The sequence below is a fragment of the Engraulis encrasicolus genome, chromosome 11, assembly GCF_034702125.1.
Source record: "Engraulis encrasicolus isolate BLACKSEA-1 chromosome 11, IST_EnEncr_1.0, whole genome shotgun sequence".
NCBI lineage: Eukaryota > Metazoa > Chordata > Actinopteri > Clupeiformes > Engraulidae > Engraulis > Engraulis encrasicolus.
The window spans coordinates 46,424,376-46,443,039 of NC_085867.1; the positions used below are offsets into that span (position 1 = coordinate 46,424,376).

Consider the following 18,664-nt stretch of genomic DNA (forward strand, 5'->3'; position numbering starts at 1 on the left):
GTTTTGTCTATTTGCCCGTTTTTGAGCGCTCTCCCTCTGCATAATGAGTGTGGTATCTTAGCAAGCGCTACGAACAGACACGACAGCACTAGTGCGCTGCGTCTGCGTTTTTGTGTGGCAATGCGTTTTTGTGTGGCCATTTAGCTTTCCCCCGTGATTGTGACTCTCTCGTGTTTAAAATATCCCCAAGTCATTTTGCTGTTTCTACCGTGATAGTAACTCTCTCGTCCGTTGCAAAACTCGCCTGGTTGAGAACACAAAACTCGCTGGCACATGTGAACTCGGATAGTTGAGCGAAGTCGAACATTCTATTCTGAAACGTCGGGCTGCCTGTGAACGAGGAAGGGGGAGAAATTAAGCTACCGGTAACCCGGGGGGTTGCTTCCTCCAAGTGGGACCATAGTTGTTGTATTACTTTTTTAAAACTGCTATCCCACTCCACTAATTCCACTAAGAGCCATACTGTGTTTCACCGCTGCTACTGCTGCTAACCCACAGGGGCTTCAACTTGCCATTGCATGTTTGTCTGTAAAACCATTTGATTTGAATGTAACGCGTTTCCTGATTCGCTAGTCGTAATCGGCATGTTGAAAGGAGTGATTTTATTGGTTCTCTACGTCACATGACCTCCAACTACTAAAGAGACACCTCTCCGTTCATGAAAACATGCAGTCTTCGGGTTTTTTTTAAGCGATTTCATTTTTTGGGGTATTGAAACTGTTTTTTTTTTTTTTTCATTTTGATACAAAATACAAGCGGCGAATCCGAGAACCAACAAATTAAATTGGTGTGGCCTAACCGGTGGTTATCCCGAACTTTTATTCTGACGGGGTAACGACACTCCCCTTTCCTTCAGGTGTGTAGCATAAATCATTGCGGTGGTAGCTAGTTAGCAAAGACGCCGTGTTTTTGATGCTGTCGAGTGTAGCGTGGGCACACCGCTCTCTCTGTCCCTCTGTTTGTGGTTGAGCCACCGTACAGGAAAGGTAGGCGTCCTTCTCGGTTGGTTTATTGCTCTTTTTGGTGCATTGTAATGTACTTAGTTGTTGGTTACTGACACCATTTAACTTAATTATAGCCCTGTCCATCGGCGGCTGGCGTGGGGTCGGCTGCTGTTCTGGGATGGTGTGCTGAGCTGGGCAAACTCAAGGTAAAAGATGCGTTCTGTACGCTTCTCTCGTGTGTGCGAACGTAGTCTCTGTTGTGACTGATGTAGTGTTACTCTATCACAGTGTCGCTGGTGATGTTCTTCCACTTTGTGTCCTGTGTGGTTGACTGCTTGCATGCCGCTTCGAGAGAACCAGAGGTAATGCCGGCATTTTCTGTAAGAGTTTCGACGCTTAGCACTTGACTTGTGTAGGGAGTTGTGTGGGGTGGGAGTGGGGGTGCTCCGCAGGTGCGATGGCGGGACTGGCGGCGTGGTGCCTTTGGTATCGCGCTGTGGTGTCGTGGTTGCACCTGTGGGAGCGCCCACATTTCCACAATACACAACTCCTGTTGAATCGAGTTATAAATGCCGTGCCTAATGGTAACTTTCTCGTTAAATGTACATAGGAGGAGATGGTGCCTTCGACTACACTGATGCAGTGTCATTAGAGAAGGGGGGCATCACTGTTCTTTTCCCAACCTTTTGTTTTGTTTTGTCCTATTGTGTGAGTGATTCATCCTGTGCAACCCTTTCACTTTGACGTCCGAGACGAAGGGGTTTGTGTAAGTTTCACTCTAACATCCGAGACGAAGGGGCTCGTGTAAGTTTCTACTTAGTAACCGCCAAGACGGAGCTTGTGTATATGATTAGGGTATGAACACTGAAGTATTACTGGGAGACGTATCTTAAATCTCAGACTCCTTTTGGAACCTATACTTGCTGTAGGGGGAGACCAAAGACGTGTGTCTAACAGGCTTTGTGTGTGTGTGTGTGGTGGCCATTACCAATTTTGCCCTTTGGCAGTTTGTTTTTTTTGTTTAATTTGATTTACTAACTTTGTTTTGCCGTGCAATTTTTGTTATTTGGTCTGCCCCTCGTGCAACTAGCACATTTGCACAATTTTGTCTATTGAGATGACGTGCCTACAAATACTGTAAAAGGTTCACATTCTATTTTTTATATTGGACTGAGCCCATGAGGCATATTTTCAGACAGAGACTCATTACGAGAAAGAAAATAAAAAGAACTCTGAATTGTATGACAGTTGTATCTCTTGTTATTCACCAACCTGTTGCGGGGAAAGTCAAATCAAGTGTTTGATGGTTGGGTTCTCTCACCCTAACAAATGAGAGTGGCGTAGTCACTAAACATCTTAAAAATATTAAAAATATTACGGTAAAGAGATAACGCAGGCCACACTTACACACCAACTGGCGGTAGTCGGGCGCCGCCCTGCATTTGGAAAATAGAACTCCAGCGTATTTTTCACGCCGGCAACCGGCGGTGTCTCATTCAAATGAATGGCAAAGTAGCACGCTAGCTTTAGCTGTGGGGAGGGTTTTGAACAGGACTGGCCGCGCACGCCGACGCTGTCAGTGTGCAAGGCAGAGAAAAGCACGCCGGCAGAAAGACCGCGTCCGTCCTGCGACCGTTCCGTTCCGCCTTGGTATGTTTTGGCCCTAAGTAGGAAAACTACTTTCTGTCTCTCCCTCTCCTTCTCTCTTCCTTGCGCGATTGACGGTATTGATTGACAGCTGAGACCTCCGTTCTGCAGGCGACGTGGTGTTTTATAGATAACAATCTCGTCGTCTTTTATATTCACAAGAGCACTAAAATTAATATAATTTCTACGCATTATTCAGCAAGCACCCTTCACAACAGAAAATCTTTGAACTCCATCCTCGTTACATTGAATGATGATCAACAGCCGTTAATTTAAAGCCGGCTGATGGTGCGGGAGAACGGAAAAAACTATGCCTTGTTTCGAAAGCGACCCCTCCCTCTGCTTTTATTTGTGTTGCTTTTGACAAGCTTGAAAATTAAACGCCGACACATGCAGGCGACTCACATTAACCAGGATTTCAGTCACAAGTGTTAATGTCACGCACCCTCTTCAACTGGGTGGACATGCCCAATTCCGCCCGCCTACTTATAGTTAATTATGTATCCACTGTTCAAGTAAGGAATGGACATCGATATGATACGAAGTTTGTATGCTTACAATTTGAAACGGTGATGACATTTAAAACAGAGTCAAACGGCCATAAACAGCATTGTAATGAAGGGTGTCGTAATGGCAGCATGAAAGAGATGGAACTTTTCACGACGACATTCTGGCTAAAAACTCGCCCTGGCTGCTTCCCTGCTTTGCTTAAGGACTAAAATGATAATATGAATGTAACCGACCTACTGTCTACCTGTCTGTATGTTGTCCTCTAGGAGCCACCGTAGCTTTCCCCCTCTAGTTGACACACCCCCAGTTAGCAGGTTGATTGCTAGTCATTCATTAGAGTTTCACTCATAAAAAGGGCACTAACCGGGCAGGTCAGACACAAGCCCTGCTTCGTCACTTTGCCGCCCGTCCTCGCTGCGTTTTACTGGAAGTTGTGCACTTCCGCAGCTAAACCAAATGCTTTCGGGTAGATTGGAACTACTAAAGGTTTGGTCTGAGGATGCTGAGGGCGCGCACAAGTTTAGGCTGTCATCCCTGCCTGGGTCCTCGCTGCGTTTTAATGGGAGGTATGTTTCACCTTTTTACCCTTTTGCTACTGTGTACCTGTTTATCTGTAGACAGATCTCACAAGAGTTGTTTTTAAAACAGGGTCGCCTCCGCAGCATGGCTAGAAGTTGCCGTGTAGGCTACGGAAAGTTCGGCCTCGGAGGACATGAGAGCATTGCCAGTTTTAATCATACATGGTAACAAAACGCTCGTTTGAATTTCAATCTGTGTTAACGTGCATGATAAGGCAATGAGTACATGTTTATCTGTCCTACTCATTCATGGCTAGCGACGACCTAACTGGATCTGTGTGTCTTACTGAAGGGTTGGGCATTCCTTGTGGTGGCCTGAGATGCCAGCTGCCATTGTGTGTATCTGAATCTCCATGAAGGTAAATCATGTTTGTTTTGTTCATATGGCTCAGTGTGTAAAGATTTGAGACACTGTATTCTGTATCTTGACGCTTTGCAAATATTGTTGTTTGTGGTGGCATGATTTAAATAACATAATGTGAACATTCCTTGAAATGTGAATATTTTAAACTGTAGACATTTGTGATCATGCAGCTAATTGTGACTTTGTTTCAGCAGGGCAATGCCACTGCTGCTTTGCCTTGCCTGAATTTTATAGATCCAGTTATTGCCCTGTTTTGTTATTTTGAGTTTCTTTCTTTTAGTTTGTTATTTTCTTATGCTTAATTGCTAGTGCTGTACAGCTTCACCACCCATTGGCCTTGGGAGGTATTGACTGCCACTATTAGTTAGTATCTAAATTGAATGCCTCCAATGGTTGGTCCCACCTAGCCTGTCTGATCTTTCTATAACCTGGGCCGTTCTCTTTGCGCACGTCCCCATATTTGTAGTGGTAAATGAGCACCATAGTGTTTGCTGTGATTATGCTTGTAGTGCTTTGAGTGTGTCAGTACCATCAATGGCCAGGTAACCGACCAACCCTTGGAGATGCTTTAGTCCAGCCCTTTGCTTAACCCCTTTGTGTGCCCTATGTAGCAGCAGCATATTTCTGTTTTTTTTTTTATGTTTGTTTATGTTTCAATAAATATTGACCTTTTGATGCAACTGGAACCCTCACGTCTCTGCCTTTTCACTCGCTTACCTGTGTGCGGGAAACCCTCTTGTGCTAAACCTGGTCTAAGAACCATTGGTATACAAGTATATCTGGTGGTGAAAGGCCACCAGTGGCGTAGTCGTTAAAAACACACACTTTGCCAGGACCCTTTAAGACCCCCGGTTACAAAGTGGCAGTAGTCGGCAAGATGAGTGAACAGAGATGTGGGTTTCAGTTTTTTTGTTTTGTTTTGCATTTCTGTTTAGAGGGCAATAGCTTGGTAGTTTTTTTATTCTAAGGCAAAGCAGCAGTAGGCACGTCGTGGGACCCTGAGAACCAGCTGGACCGCCGCTGGAGCCGCTGGCCACAATGTTCCCCAGCAACGAGGACTGATGATCTGGAGCAGTCCAATGCATTCAGCCCCTGCTTTCCTTGATGTTTTCTGTAGAGCCCTTACTCGTTGGGATGATTGCAGATCGTCGCAGGGTGGGCTGATCAGTTCGTTGCAGTGCGGGAATGGACAGTGAAGATTGTCAGGTGTGGTTGCAGCTAACGGGCATGGAGGCACAGCAACAGGTGCAGCTCAAGGTACTTTCAGACTGTGAATTTGCTGCAGCGGTCTCGACCAAGGCCGCAGAGACTTCAGATGTGGACTGTGCCTGTAACCCGGACATTTGGCCTAGTGCGGTAGCCAGCAGGTTGGCACTCGGGCCCACCTCCTTCTCGGCAGCCCCTCCTCTTCTCCTTGGCAGGGTAGGTTGGAGATTTAAAGTGTTTTTAACTGTGTGTTTTTAACGACTACGCCACTGGTGGCCTTTCACCACCAGATATACTTTTATACAATGGTTCTTAGACCAAGTTTTAGACCAGGGTTCCCGCACACAGGTAAGTAAGTAAAGGCAGAGACATGGGTTCAGGTGCAAATATAATTGATCTCTATTTATTTAACAACATCAACCAGCAGGCTGATGGTGGGTCAGTTCTTTTCTTTCCTTTCATCAATGAGACTGTTTATTTTCTAACATTTTAAAAGGGTCAAAAAGAAAAGGGCAACAACTGGTTAAACAAGTAGGCCTACCAGCGCAGCATCGCTCTGCTAACAAGAAAAGAACAGAAAGTTGCATGGTTTTCACAGATGTTCACAATACTAAGAATGTTTTCAAGCATTTAACAAAGCATGCAGTTATTTTAGAATCACACAATGTTACAGAAACCATGCAATGTAATTAGTTTGAGCCACACAATGAGATAAGGATCATGCAATGTAAACCACACCAAGCTACAATAAACAAGGCATTCAAACACACATAGCACACATGAACAAAATGTTTACCTCCATGCATCAAACTGAGGCTTAAACAATCGTGCCTGGTATCTCCAGCAGTCACCACACATGCCTACTGACATAGGACACAATTACATGCTAGACATAAACAAATCAACAATTAAAACATACACTTGTTGCTTGTAAGAGACACAAAAGCACACAGATATAACCATCAAACATACCTCCACTGCAGCAAGGACCAAAGCAGACCGACACCACAACAAAGCTTGAGCTTGCCCCCAGCATCCTCAAAATGAAACCCTCAGGGCAGGCATCCTCCATCTACCCAGAGGCATTGCATATGCTGCGGAAGGAAACCCTTCCCGTGAAGCAGCGAGGACTGGGGCAACAATGCGGCAATGCAGGGCTTACGCGTGACTGATCAGTCAGAGCCCTTTTTATGAATGCATTGCTAATTGGTGAGTAGCCACCGGTATGTTACCTGGGGGTGTGTCAGTTAGAGCTATGGTGGCTGCAGGAGGACAATCTGCACCACAGTTGGTTACACAAAAATGGAAATAATATAAAAACACCAGAGGACTGGAATGTGCCAGTGTCCTTTACTTTCAAGCGTGGGGAAACATTAAAAATCACAACAAAAATCGCACCTTTCACAAAATCGCGACAACACAGTAAGAAGCTCCGCAACTTTTATCGTTATTTTCTGGAAATCCTCGTGCACCATCTGGCAAATCCGACCGCGTTTTTTTGAGAAAGTGCCCGCGATTTCCTGGTGGGACTGACAAGCACTGGCCAAATGTCGACTGTTCAATAACGCGCCTTTTTTCGACACGGAACTGTTTTGGATGTGGACAAACGCAAGAAGAAACGAATGAACAATGTAATGCCTATCGGATAACACGAGTCACAAGTGCGCTGAGTGGGATAGCTAAATTGTAGCACAATAGTCCCTTTCTTGCTATTATATGTGGATTAGGCCTACACATTGGACCATGATGGTGGAAACGCGTGGATTACTGTTAGGGGTCTTACACACCAAGGCGGTAAAGCGTCGCGGAACGGCCGCGTTTTTTACCGGCGTCGGTGAAAATACATTGAAACCTATCTGTCCTTACACACCAACCGGCGGTAGTCGAGCGTCAGCGGCACGGGAGCCGGCTCCGCACCGCGCTGCATTTGGAAAATAGAAGTCGAGCGTATTTTTCACGCCGGCGACCGGCGGTGTCTCATTCAAATGAATGGCAGAGTAGCATGCTAGCTTTGGCTGTGGGGAGGATTTTGAATAGGACTGGCCGCGCATGCCGACGCTGTCAGTGTGAAAGGCAGAGAAAAACACGCCGGCTGAAACTAAGCAGAAAGACCGCGTTCGTCCCGTGGCCGTTCCGTTCCGCCTTGGTATGTTGTACATTCTGGGATACATTCTGCGGTCAAGACAACGCAAGGTAAGGGCACCGGGATATTGGTCCCTATAATTGACACAGTTGTCAACCACGGAGTAACGTAGGTGGTTGTTCAGTGATCCTTGGTCGCTGCCTATTCGTGTCTGCTGCTGTATTAGGCCTACTAAGAACACAAACATTTAGATTGTATTTTCAAGTGTGTGATGGATGCAATAGGCCTACGAAAAAAAATCTCGTCGGGGAGACCCCCCTTGGCTTGGTTACAGAATTCTTGCTACCAATATCACATCCCCCCAAACCCGAAAATCTCTTATCTTGATGTGCGTGTGTGTCTTGATGTGTGTATGTGTGTGTGCGTATACGTATGTGTGTATCTCTTCTCTTGATGTGCTTGTCTGTCTTGATGTGTGTATGTGTGTGTAGAGTGTAGGGTTGCCAACTGTCAATGAAAAAAATACGGGACATTTCATCGTGCCGGGGGTCTGGGGGTTGTCCCCCAGAAAAATTAGCATTTCTTAGATGTAATTTCTTGCATTTTAACGTCCTGTGTCCCGTTTCAGTTCAATACGGAACCCGTACTTTTATCTCTAAATACAGGACGATTCCGTATTTCAAGGGACGGTTGGCAACCCTAGTAGAGTGGTGGCTTTATATCACCTTTCATCTGTATTCCTTGAAGCGTCACTAGGTGGCGACACCTGTATGAGTGAGTGGCACAGGTAATAAAGTCAGTCTAGTGTGTACATGTACCGGAGCTGCATGTGTAATTTATTGGCACTCTACATGGTGTCAGAAGCGGCTCAAAGACTCCGTCGTATAGATCCACAAGTATTTGATGAGAATATTGCTGACAACTGGCAACGATTAGAGAAGGAATGGACAATCTACTGCAACGCAGGACTGTCGCATACAGTGAGTCCAGAAATTTCAAGCCTACACGCTACTGAATCTAGCCAGACCGGAGGGTGTGGAGGAGTCAGAATCCTTTGTGTATGGAGAAGGGGAAAGCCAAGAGAAGCCCGATGATCTACTGAAAAAGTTTCGTGAGTTGTGCTTACCAGCAAAAAACATAATTATGGACAGACACGCTTTTAACACTGCTAGCCAGGGAACTGATGAGTCAATACAGGCATATGTCTCCACGTTAAAAATACTGGCAAAGAAATGCGAGTTTGGCGCGCTCCGTGATGACTTGATAAGGGACCGCATCGTCTGTGGAATACAAAACGATACCCTTCGCAAACAACTGTTACGTGAACAGAAGCTTACCCTTGAATTGGCCATTAGCATGTGTTTGCTTCATGAACAATCCGAAAAAAGCTCCAAAGAACTCCGAAAGGAAACAACTGATGTGTGCTCAATTCAGAAGGCTCGCTGTGGCAATTGTAATGGCCAACACTCACCTGACCGCAGTAAATGCTATGCTCTCAATAAGATATGCAATAACTGTGGAAAACTGAACCACTTTGCTAAGTGTTGTCGCTCTGCACCAGTGCAGGGCACGGCTCGCCACACAGCCCCCTCTCAGTACAGGCGAAGAGCAACTGGTAGAGTAAATGAACTGACCACTGAGACAGACAATCAGGTTGATACTTTCTACTGTGACACAATACTCACAAGCGCACAGAAGGGGGAAATCTTTGCCACGCTGGAAATGAAAAATGGAAATGCACAACTGAGGGTGAAAGTAGACACTGGCGCCAAATGTAATGTGCTGCCCAGGAAAATGCTACAAGCTGTGGACCACACAGTGCGTGTGGATCCATATGAAAAGGTCAATCTCGTGGCTTATGGAGGCGAGACAATCAAAACAGATGGCACTGTGACACTGCAGTGTACACGGGGACAGTTCAAGTTTCATGTGGTGAACAGGGATGTGAAACCCATACTGGGGTTGCAAGACAGTGTTGCTCTAGGCCTCATACAGCTTGGACCAGATGTCCACACACTGCAACAAGAAGCTCCAGAAAGACTGCAATACCAGGACCTGTTTGACACCAATGTCATAGGCAAACTGCCTGGGGTATATCACATGAGACTGGATGACACTGTTGCCCCCACAATATGCGCTCCACGCAGGATCCCCATTGCCATGAAAGATAAGGTCAAGGCGGAGCTGGATTGAATGACTGCTCTCGGTGTCATTACACCAGAAAATGAAGCAACAGAATGGGTGTCTGCCATGGTTGCAGCAAAGAAAAAAGACGGCACAGTGCGGATCTGCATAGACCCAGTGCATCTGAACCAGGCCCTCCTCAGACCCCGCCATCCCCTCAAATCCATCGAGCAAATCATCGCAGACATGCCTGAGGCAAAAATATTTAGCATCTTAGATGCCAAATGCGGATTTTGGCAAATACCCCTTGACCATGCCTCCTCAAAGCTCACGACATTCATGTCACCTCATGGCCGATACAGGTTCCTGAGAATGCTATACGGCATATGCACAGGCAGCGAGGTCTTCCAGAACAAGATGGAACAGCTATTTGCCAGACAACCGTGCAAGATTGTGGTAGATGGCATCCTCATCTGGGGACGCACATTACAAGAACACAATGAATGCTTGACACAGGTGATGAACAGGATTCGTAACATCAACCTGAAGCTCAATCTTGAGAAATACAAATTCAGGGGCAACTCTGTGCAGTATGTTGGCCACCTGTTAACTGCTGATGGGGTTAAGCCAGATCCTGAAAAGGTCCAAACTGTCTGCAAGATGGATAAACAGACACTACAGCAGTTTCTGGGCATGACCAACTATTTATCCAAATTCATTCCCCAGTACAGTGACATGACGGGCCCTTTGAGACAGCTGATACACCACGACGTGGAGTGGCACTGGCATGACGCCCATGATGCGGCGTTCAGAAAACTGAAACAGGCGCTGACCAATCCCCCCGTGCTACAGTTCTTTGACACCTCAAAGCCAGTGGTCATATCAGCAGACGCCTCCCAACATGGTCTCGGGGCAGTGTGCCTCCAACAAGGCCGGCCAGTGGCATTCGCATCCCGTGCCCTCACACCGACTGAGTCCAGGTATGCTCAGATTGAAAAGGAAATGTTAGCCCTGGTGTTTGCAGCTAAAAAATTTCATGACTTCATATACGGCCGCCCTGTTACTGCTGAAACAGATCACCAGCCCCCTGTAACCATTCTGAGAAAGCCACTGCACACCGCATCACCACGCCTGCAGGGTATGATGCTAAAGTTGCAGCGCTACGACCTGGATGTGATGTACAAGCGAGGCAAAGAGCTGTATGTGGCAGATGCGCTGTCACGAGCACATTTACCTGAGTCTGAGCCCCCGCTTACTGATGACTTACTAGAGGTGATGACGGTCCAGGTTCTCTCCTCACGTCGCACAGATGAATTACGAGATGCAGTCAAGAACGACATCACCTGTCGACAGCTCTGTGAAGTCATCTTACACGGCTGGCCCAGCACCTCCAAGGAACTACCACAGCTGCTGCGCCCATTCTTCTCCATGAAGGAGGAGCTGACATTGGATGACGGGTTGATCCTACGAGGGCAAAGGGTTGTGATACCTGCAGTACTGCAAAAGTTCTACACTGACCAGTTACACCAAGGCCATCCCGGAATGGAAGCCGCCAAACGCAGAGCTCGAGAGACTATGTACTGGCCCTCAATGTACTCTGACATCGAAAGAGAAGTGTCTCTCTGTGCTGCATGCAAAGCTTTGACAGCTCACCACGCAAAGGAGCCAATGCAACTCCATGACATTCCTGAACTGCCATGGTCATTCACTGCAGCTGATATATTTGAGTGGCGTGGCAAAATGCATTTAGTCCTAGTGGACTCGTACTCCGGGTGGTTCGAGCTGGATTACCTCCCCAACATGACCAGCAACACTGTCATTGGGAAGCTGAAGCGACACTTTGCAACACATGGTGTGCCCCACACTTTCATGAGTGACAATGGGACCCAGTTTTCGGGGAGGGACTTTGCACAGTTTTCACAATCATGGGACTTTAAACACATCCGCAGCAGTCCCTACTATCCGCAATCTAACGGCCTTGCTGAGCGTGCAGTGAGATCCGCCAAGCACCTGCTGGAGAAGTGCCACCGTGATGGCTCAGACATTCAAGCAGCCATTCTGCACACTCGCAACATTCCCCGTGAGGGACTCCCGTCTTCTGCTCAACGCCTGATGTCTAGGCATACTAGGACCTTCCTGCCAGCCACCACAGACATGCTCAGACCCGCCATCCAAGTCAACGTGACTGCCACCATCACCAAACACAGAACGAGGGGGAAAATGTATCATGACCGCCATGCTCACCGTCTCCCTGCACTTAAGCCAGGTCAAACAGTCAGAGTGCAGACTGAACGTGGTTTTGATCACGTGGCAAGAGTGGAAGGCCCAGCCCAGCAGCCTAATAGCTATGTGATAGCATCACAAGGAAAGAGCTACATCAGGAACAGGCGGCATCTCCTCCGGGTAGATGAGGACCCACCGGCAACCCCTGAAGAGGACGTGCCACTGACCTCCACCTCTCCGGCACATGATAGAGAAAATGACACCAGCGCACCACCTCCACCTCCTACCACACCAGTGGTCAATACTGCTGGCCCAGTTGAAAGACAGTTGGTAGTGACACGAGCAGGCAGAGTCAGCCAGCCCAATCAGCGCTATGGAGACTATGTCAGTCCTTAGAGTGAAAAATGAAAATGTGAAAATGTTATCCATGTGTTCTTTTGTTTAACTGAACTGGTCTTACTTGCTCTTACTGCCCTTAATGTCTATGTAAGGTGTTATCTTATGTTCTGAGATAGGCAGCTTGATCATATGATTTTTTATGCATTTTAGTCCTGATCTGTTACATGCCTTAGTTGAGGTTAGTTATTAGGTTGTGTGCAGCATAGCTACTTTATCTAGAACAGGGGTGCTCAACTGGCGGACCCAGGTCCGGATGCGGACCCAAACGCAATGTCATCCGGACCAAGACAAAATCCATCTGTATTTAATATGTATAAATTATACATGAGATTTCGCTGCCATGCGATCTATAGGTGTATTTCTGCGAAGCCAGTCTTATGACAAATAAAAGTATCATCACTATGACAACTCAGTGAGTGAGCAAGAGGCCAGTGCGGCCAGCGAGGGAGACTATTTTCTGCATCGGTCCGTAGCGACTTTTTTGGACCCTGGAAACATACGAAATTTGGCGAGTGGACCTTTTCAGTTTCTAGTTGAGCACCCCTGATCTAGAAGAAGGGGGATGTAGAGTGGTGGCTTTATGTCACCTTTCATATGTATTCCTAGAAGCGTCAGTAGGTGGCGACACCTGTATGAGTGAGTGGCACAGTTAATAAAGTCAGTCTAGTGTGTACATTTATCGGAGCTGCATGTGTGATTTATTGGCACGCTACAGTGTGTGTGTGCGTATACGTATGTGTGTATCTCTTCTCTTGATGTGTGTGTGTGTGTGTGTGTGTGTGTGTGTGTGTGTGTGTGTGTGTGTGTGTGTGTGTGTGTGTATCTCTTCTCTTGATGTGTGTGTGTGTGTCTTGATGTGTGTGTGTATACTGTATACGTATGTGTGTATCTCTTGTCTTGATGTGCTTGTGTCCTCCCTCTTGTCTGGAGAGCGTCTGCATGAGTTGCGTGGCCACACTCAGCAGATCACAGCACTGGTGGTCTACACCATCACCCAGAAGAACCTGGTGCACACCTTCCTCATCTCCGCCTCCTCCGACCGGTCCGTCACCGTATCCTTTCGCCATCACACACACGCACCTTCACCTCCACCCACTGTAGTGATGGGGAAAATTGATTCATTAGTTACTATCAAACTAAATGAGCTTTTTTTCATCAGCAACCAAAATGGCTAGTCGGTGGATGTTAATGTCGCACTCACTAATGGGTCAAAGTGGCTAGTAAGTGTCTTTTCTACCAGCCAAACTGAAATTACACCAGCATTTGGCTGGTGTTCATTTTGAGCCCTGGTTACAATCCAGTGCCACATACTGTGTTCCAAATGACCTTGTTTTATCTGTCCAGTGCAGCCAGGTGATTGGCTGGTGGAATGATCACCTGGTAGAATTGGACAGGTGAAAAAAAAGTAATTTGGAAAATGTGGCACAAGATTGTAACTACTGAATCCATTTGCCCATCACTGACCAACTGTGATAAACTTAAAGGGACACTGTGTGAGATTTTTTGTAGTTCATGCTGCCCATTCACTAATGTTACCTTTTTCATGAATACTTACCACCACCATCAAATTCTAAGTATTCCTTATGACTGGAAAAATTGCGCTTTTCATACATGAAAAGGGGGATCTTCTCCATGGTCCGCCATTTTGAATTTCATTTTTAACTGCAAAAAGGCTGTACTTGGGCCATACTAGAAAATATGAATTTATTACTTTGTAAACTTTCATGTAAATATCATATTTGGCAATAGGGAGCCTAGTTTCAATGAGCAGCATAGTTGCAGTACCTTTTTTGACCATTTCCTGCACAGTGTCCCTTTAATGTTAATTGAGGCATTTATAGTACTGTATGTACATGTAAATGCCATAAGCTTGACAAGTGTATTACGTGTTTTAAAGGGACACTGTGTGAGATTTTTAGTTGTTTATTTCCAGAATTCATGCTGTCCATTCACTATTGTTACCTTTTTCATGAAGCTTATCAAAGTCCAATCTCACGCACATCCAGATGCTTTCGGGTGCAGGTTCAAAAGACGTTAAGTTCATAAAATGAAAAAAGAAGAACCGCAACACCGATGCTCCCATTTACTTCATTTTAATGTGACGTTTCGGGCCACCCCGGCCCTTCCTCAGACAAGTGTCTGAGGAAGGGCCAGGGTGGCCCGAAACGTCACATTAAAATGAAGTAAATGGGAGCATTGGTGTTGCGGTTTTTCCTTTTTTTCATTTTATACCTTTTTCATGAATACTTACCACCACCATCAAATTCTAAGTATTCATTATGACTGGAAAAATTGCACTTTTTGTACATGAAAAGGGGGATCTTCTCCATGGTCTGCCATTTTGAATTTGCAAAAATAGCCATTTTTAGCTGCAAAATGAATCTACTTCGACCATACTAGAACATATTTGTTTATTACTTAGTAAACTTTCTTGTAAAGATCAAATCGGCCATAGGCAGCCCAGTTTCAATGAGCAGCATAGTTGTAGTACCATTTTTGACCATTTCCTGCACAGTGTCCCTTTTAAATGGGCCTGTAACAACAACTCTTTTGCCAAGACAACTGAATGTCACCCCCTAGTGGTACTTTCTAAAACCTCAAAGTAGGTCTCTCCGCTTGAACCTCATGTTCTTCTTAAATAGTCGGGGAGGAACGGTAGCCTACCATGCACCCCCCCCACAACAAAACGCCACATGACTTTTTTTAATCTTCAAGATGTCCTGAATAAGAATTTGAGTGGTAACAGTCATATAACTCACTCCCACTATGATTTTTCACATCATATTGTATATGACCCCATGCATTCTAGTCCTATGTAGTGGTACACTGCCAAGGCCTCTAGAGCCATGATGCAGTTGGTTATAATAGCTTATGATATACCATATGAAAGCTTGGAGTCTGTAGTATACATATATTATACTGTATTTGGTGTACCTTTTGCATAGCAACAGTTGCTAGGCAAAGCATCTTCCTTAGCAACCAGCATCAGTGATACGGTTCCTCTGCGATTACATTGTGTTGTGATGTCTGGATCTGGATGGCTTTTCCCAAGTGCCACATGACTTCTTTGAACCTCCAAGATGTCCCTAATAAGAATTTGAGTGGTAACAGTAATACATTCCTACTGTACATCATATTGTACATGACCCCAGTATGCTCTAGGCAATACGTTTTAGTCCTATGTAGTTGTAAACTGTCAAGGCCTTAACAGCCATTTTGCAGTTGGTTATCATAGCTTGCCATATATGAAAGCTTGGAGTGTGTAGTTTATGAATATTATATCATATTTTTGGTGTACCATTTGGAAAAATATACTTGGTTCAGTTATATGATGTGTGAGAGTATTTTTCATTTTTCTGATCCTTTAAATGACTCGTCCATACAACCATACACATATATAAAGACCTTACAGGCAAATACATTAACAATTTGTAAAAGTATAATAATAGTTTCATTACTAACTACTGGAAATATTGACAATATAGCGAGCAGTACTGTATGTGTCACTGTCACATCTGTGCAAGTTGGAGCACAACACCACAATAGAAGGAAACAAGTTGAATCATAAACAAAGTTTTTTGAACATTTGGGGAAAGGTTTAGTCCAAGGCAGACAGTTCATTCACTGCTACTGTCACTGTCTGTGCTTGACCAATCACTTTCAACTTCACTCTCACTGTTATCATCATAGTGGACTTCACCACAGATGTCCTCCAACCTCTGTGGCTGACTCTCACCTTCATACCACAGGGGCTGTATACCACTTTATGCCATTAACCACCCATGTCCTTGACCCACGGATGGAATTACAGGATTGTTGATATTGGCTCTTTCCCACAGGGCAAACTGAAAATTAACCCTATGGACATGCTGCGTGAGGCTTTTTCTGCATGGTGGTAGCAAAGCCATGTCCACATTTCCAGGAATAGACTTTCCGTGTTTGGTGCAAAGTTTGTTAATGATGTTCAATCGCATGTCATCAACCTTTTCAGCTTTCTTTTCGCCATACAAGGCCCATGTGGATTTTTCACAATCATCATTAAGGGCTTCTGTCACTGTCCAGGTTTCACCAAGTTTGGCAAGGTTGGTAACAAACTGGGGGGCTTTGAACATCTTCGTTAGAGGAAGAAGTTTACCTTTGCCCCGGAATGCACTTGTCGCATCATTCCCAGTGAAGCCATGGAGACCAAGTACAGCTGTGCACTTTTCTTGGCCAAGTTCTGCTGCAGTTTGTGTGCCATTGATCAGTCTGGACTTTCTCTGTATCTTGGTGTCAAGTAGGATGGTGATGCCCATGGTTCCAGCAAAGTGCAGCAAAATGAAGAATAGATCAGAGTCAGGACTCTTGATCCGTACGTTGGTATAATGCTCATTTGCAGCATATTGGCTGTAAAGGACAACCCTGGTGTCGGTCTCTTCCTGTGATGACCTGAGTAATGGAATTTCAGTCTTTCTTGTTGTCAAACCGTCCCCTGATGTAAGGTATGCACATTCTTCACAGATAAAAATGACTTTGCGGCCTTGCAGTTTTGAAGCGTACTTATCACCACTCCATTGCCACTCCATTGCTTTAATATAACCCATGTTACTCCTCTATTTATTGAGTTGCACTGGTTACCGATCGCCGCCCGGATCAAGCACAAGGCATTGACCCTTGCCTACAAAACCATCACAGGAACGGCCCCAGCTTATCTGAAGGACCTACTAACGCCTTATGTTACTGGAAGAGATCTGCGCTCATCCAGCACAAGCCGTTTGGCTCTGCCATCCAGTCGCTCTAGGTACTCCCAGTCAAGATTGTTCTCCGTTGTGGTACCCAAGTGGTGGAACAGTCTCCCAGAGGCAGCAAGACTAAGCACCTCTCTTGCAGCCTTCAAGAAACAACTAAAGACATTCCTCTTTCGAGAGAATCTACTAGACTAATGATTGAACTGGCCTTGCCCCAGGGCAGAATCCTGACATGATGTTTAGTTTAGTTTAGTTTGTGAGTGTGTGTTTGTGTGTGTGTGTTCTCGTTATTTCCTCTTTATTAAAAAAAAAAAAAAAAGCTAACCCCTCTTTGTAATTGCACTTGTTGTTCTGTATATCTCCTGTGCACTTTGTATTTGCTTGTGATGTTGGCTTGATTATGTCCTCTTCTGAAAGTCGCTTTGGTTATAAAGCGTCTGCCAAATGCAATGTAATGTAATGTAATAAGCCTGATAAACTGCAAGTCATTGCAACTGCAAGTCAACTGTAAGTCATTTAAAGAATTGAAAAAAAAAACAGAGCTCTCACACATCATATAACTGAGCCAAGTATATTTTCCAAATATCATAGGTACACCAAAAATATGATATAATATTCATAAACTACACACTCCAAACTTACATATGGTATATGGCAAGCTATGATAACCAACTGCAAAATGGCTGTTAAGACCTTGACAGTTTATAACGACATAGGACTAAAACGTATAGCCTAGAGCATACTGGGGTCATGTACAATATGATGTACAGTGGGAATGTATTACTGTTACCACTCAAATTCTTATTAAGGACATCTTGGAGGTTCAAAGAAGTCATGTGGCACTTGGGAAAAGCCATCTAGATCCAGACATCACAACACAATGTAATCGCAGAGGAACCGTATCACTGATGCTGGTTGCTAAGGAAGATGCTTTGCCTAGCAACTGTTGCTATGCAAAAGGTACACCAAATACAGTATATTATATGTATACTACAGACTCCAAGCTTTCATATGGTATATCATAAGCTATTATAACCAACTGCATCATGGCTCTAGAGGCCTTGGCAGTGTACCACTACATAGGACTAGAATGCATGGGGTCATATACAATATGATGTGAAAAATCATAGTGGGAGTGAGTTATATGACTGTTACCACTCAAATTCTTATTCAGGACATCTTGAAGATTAAAAAAAGTCATGTGGCGTTTTGTTGTGGGGGGGGTGCATGGTAGGCTACCGTTCCTCCCCGACTAAAAGGGACACTGTCCCCCTCCCTCCCTCTCTCTTCACTGTCCTGTCATAATATGGCGATATGGGATGGAGATATGGCGATATGGGATATGGAGAAAGGTTGGAAAATGACCCAGGCCACCAGATTTGATCTTGGGACCATGGACCATGGACAATGTTTCCATGCTCAGCCAGGAGTAGGCTATTAGTAGGCTACACTGTGCCACAGCAGCCACACACAACTAACTTGAATTCATTTTTAAAATAATAATAATAATAATAATAATAATAATAATAATAATAATAATAATAATATCGCTCTCAAAGGTCAACTATGAGCTATTTCTGGCCAAAGGAAAGGGGACAGGAGTTATTGGACAAAGGCTAGTGACCATCTTGTATTAACCAAAGACTTCAGTTCGTACACTTTTACCACTGCACTTATGAGTAGGAGTATGCTGGATGTGTTTTCGTCTTGCTGTCCACAGCTCCTCCACCAGGTAGGGCTGTTGTCCCTGTAGGATCTAGAAGGCCAGTTCTCCCTGAGCCCCAGCTAAGCGCAGGCCCTCACAAAGGGACCTCAATTTTGTCCTGACTGCTAGCAGTAGCCAGAATGGATGGAATGGA

General features: G+C 45.1%; 1 long non-coding RNA gene across 1 annotated transcript; it reads left to right on the plus strand.

Moving 5' to 3' along the window:
* Nucleotides 1-821: 821 nt before the first annotated feature.
* LOC134459046 (uncharacterized) lies at nt 822-2,024 on the plus strand. The gene is made up of 3 exons (XR_010036754.1): nt 822-986; nt 1,079-1,150; nt 1,233-2,024. It is a non-coding gene; the product is annotated as an uncharacterized LOC134459046 (long non-coding RNA).
* Nucleotides 2,025-18,664: the final 16,640 nt, after the last annotated feature.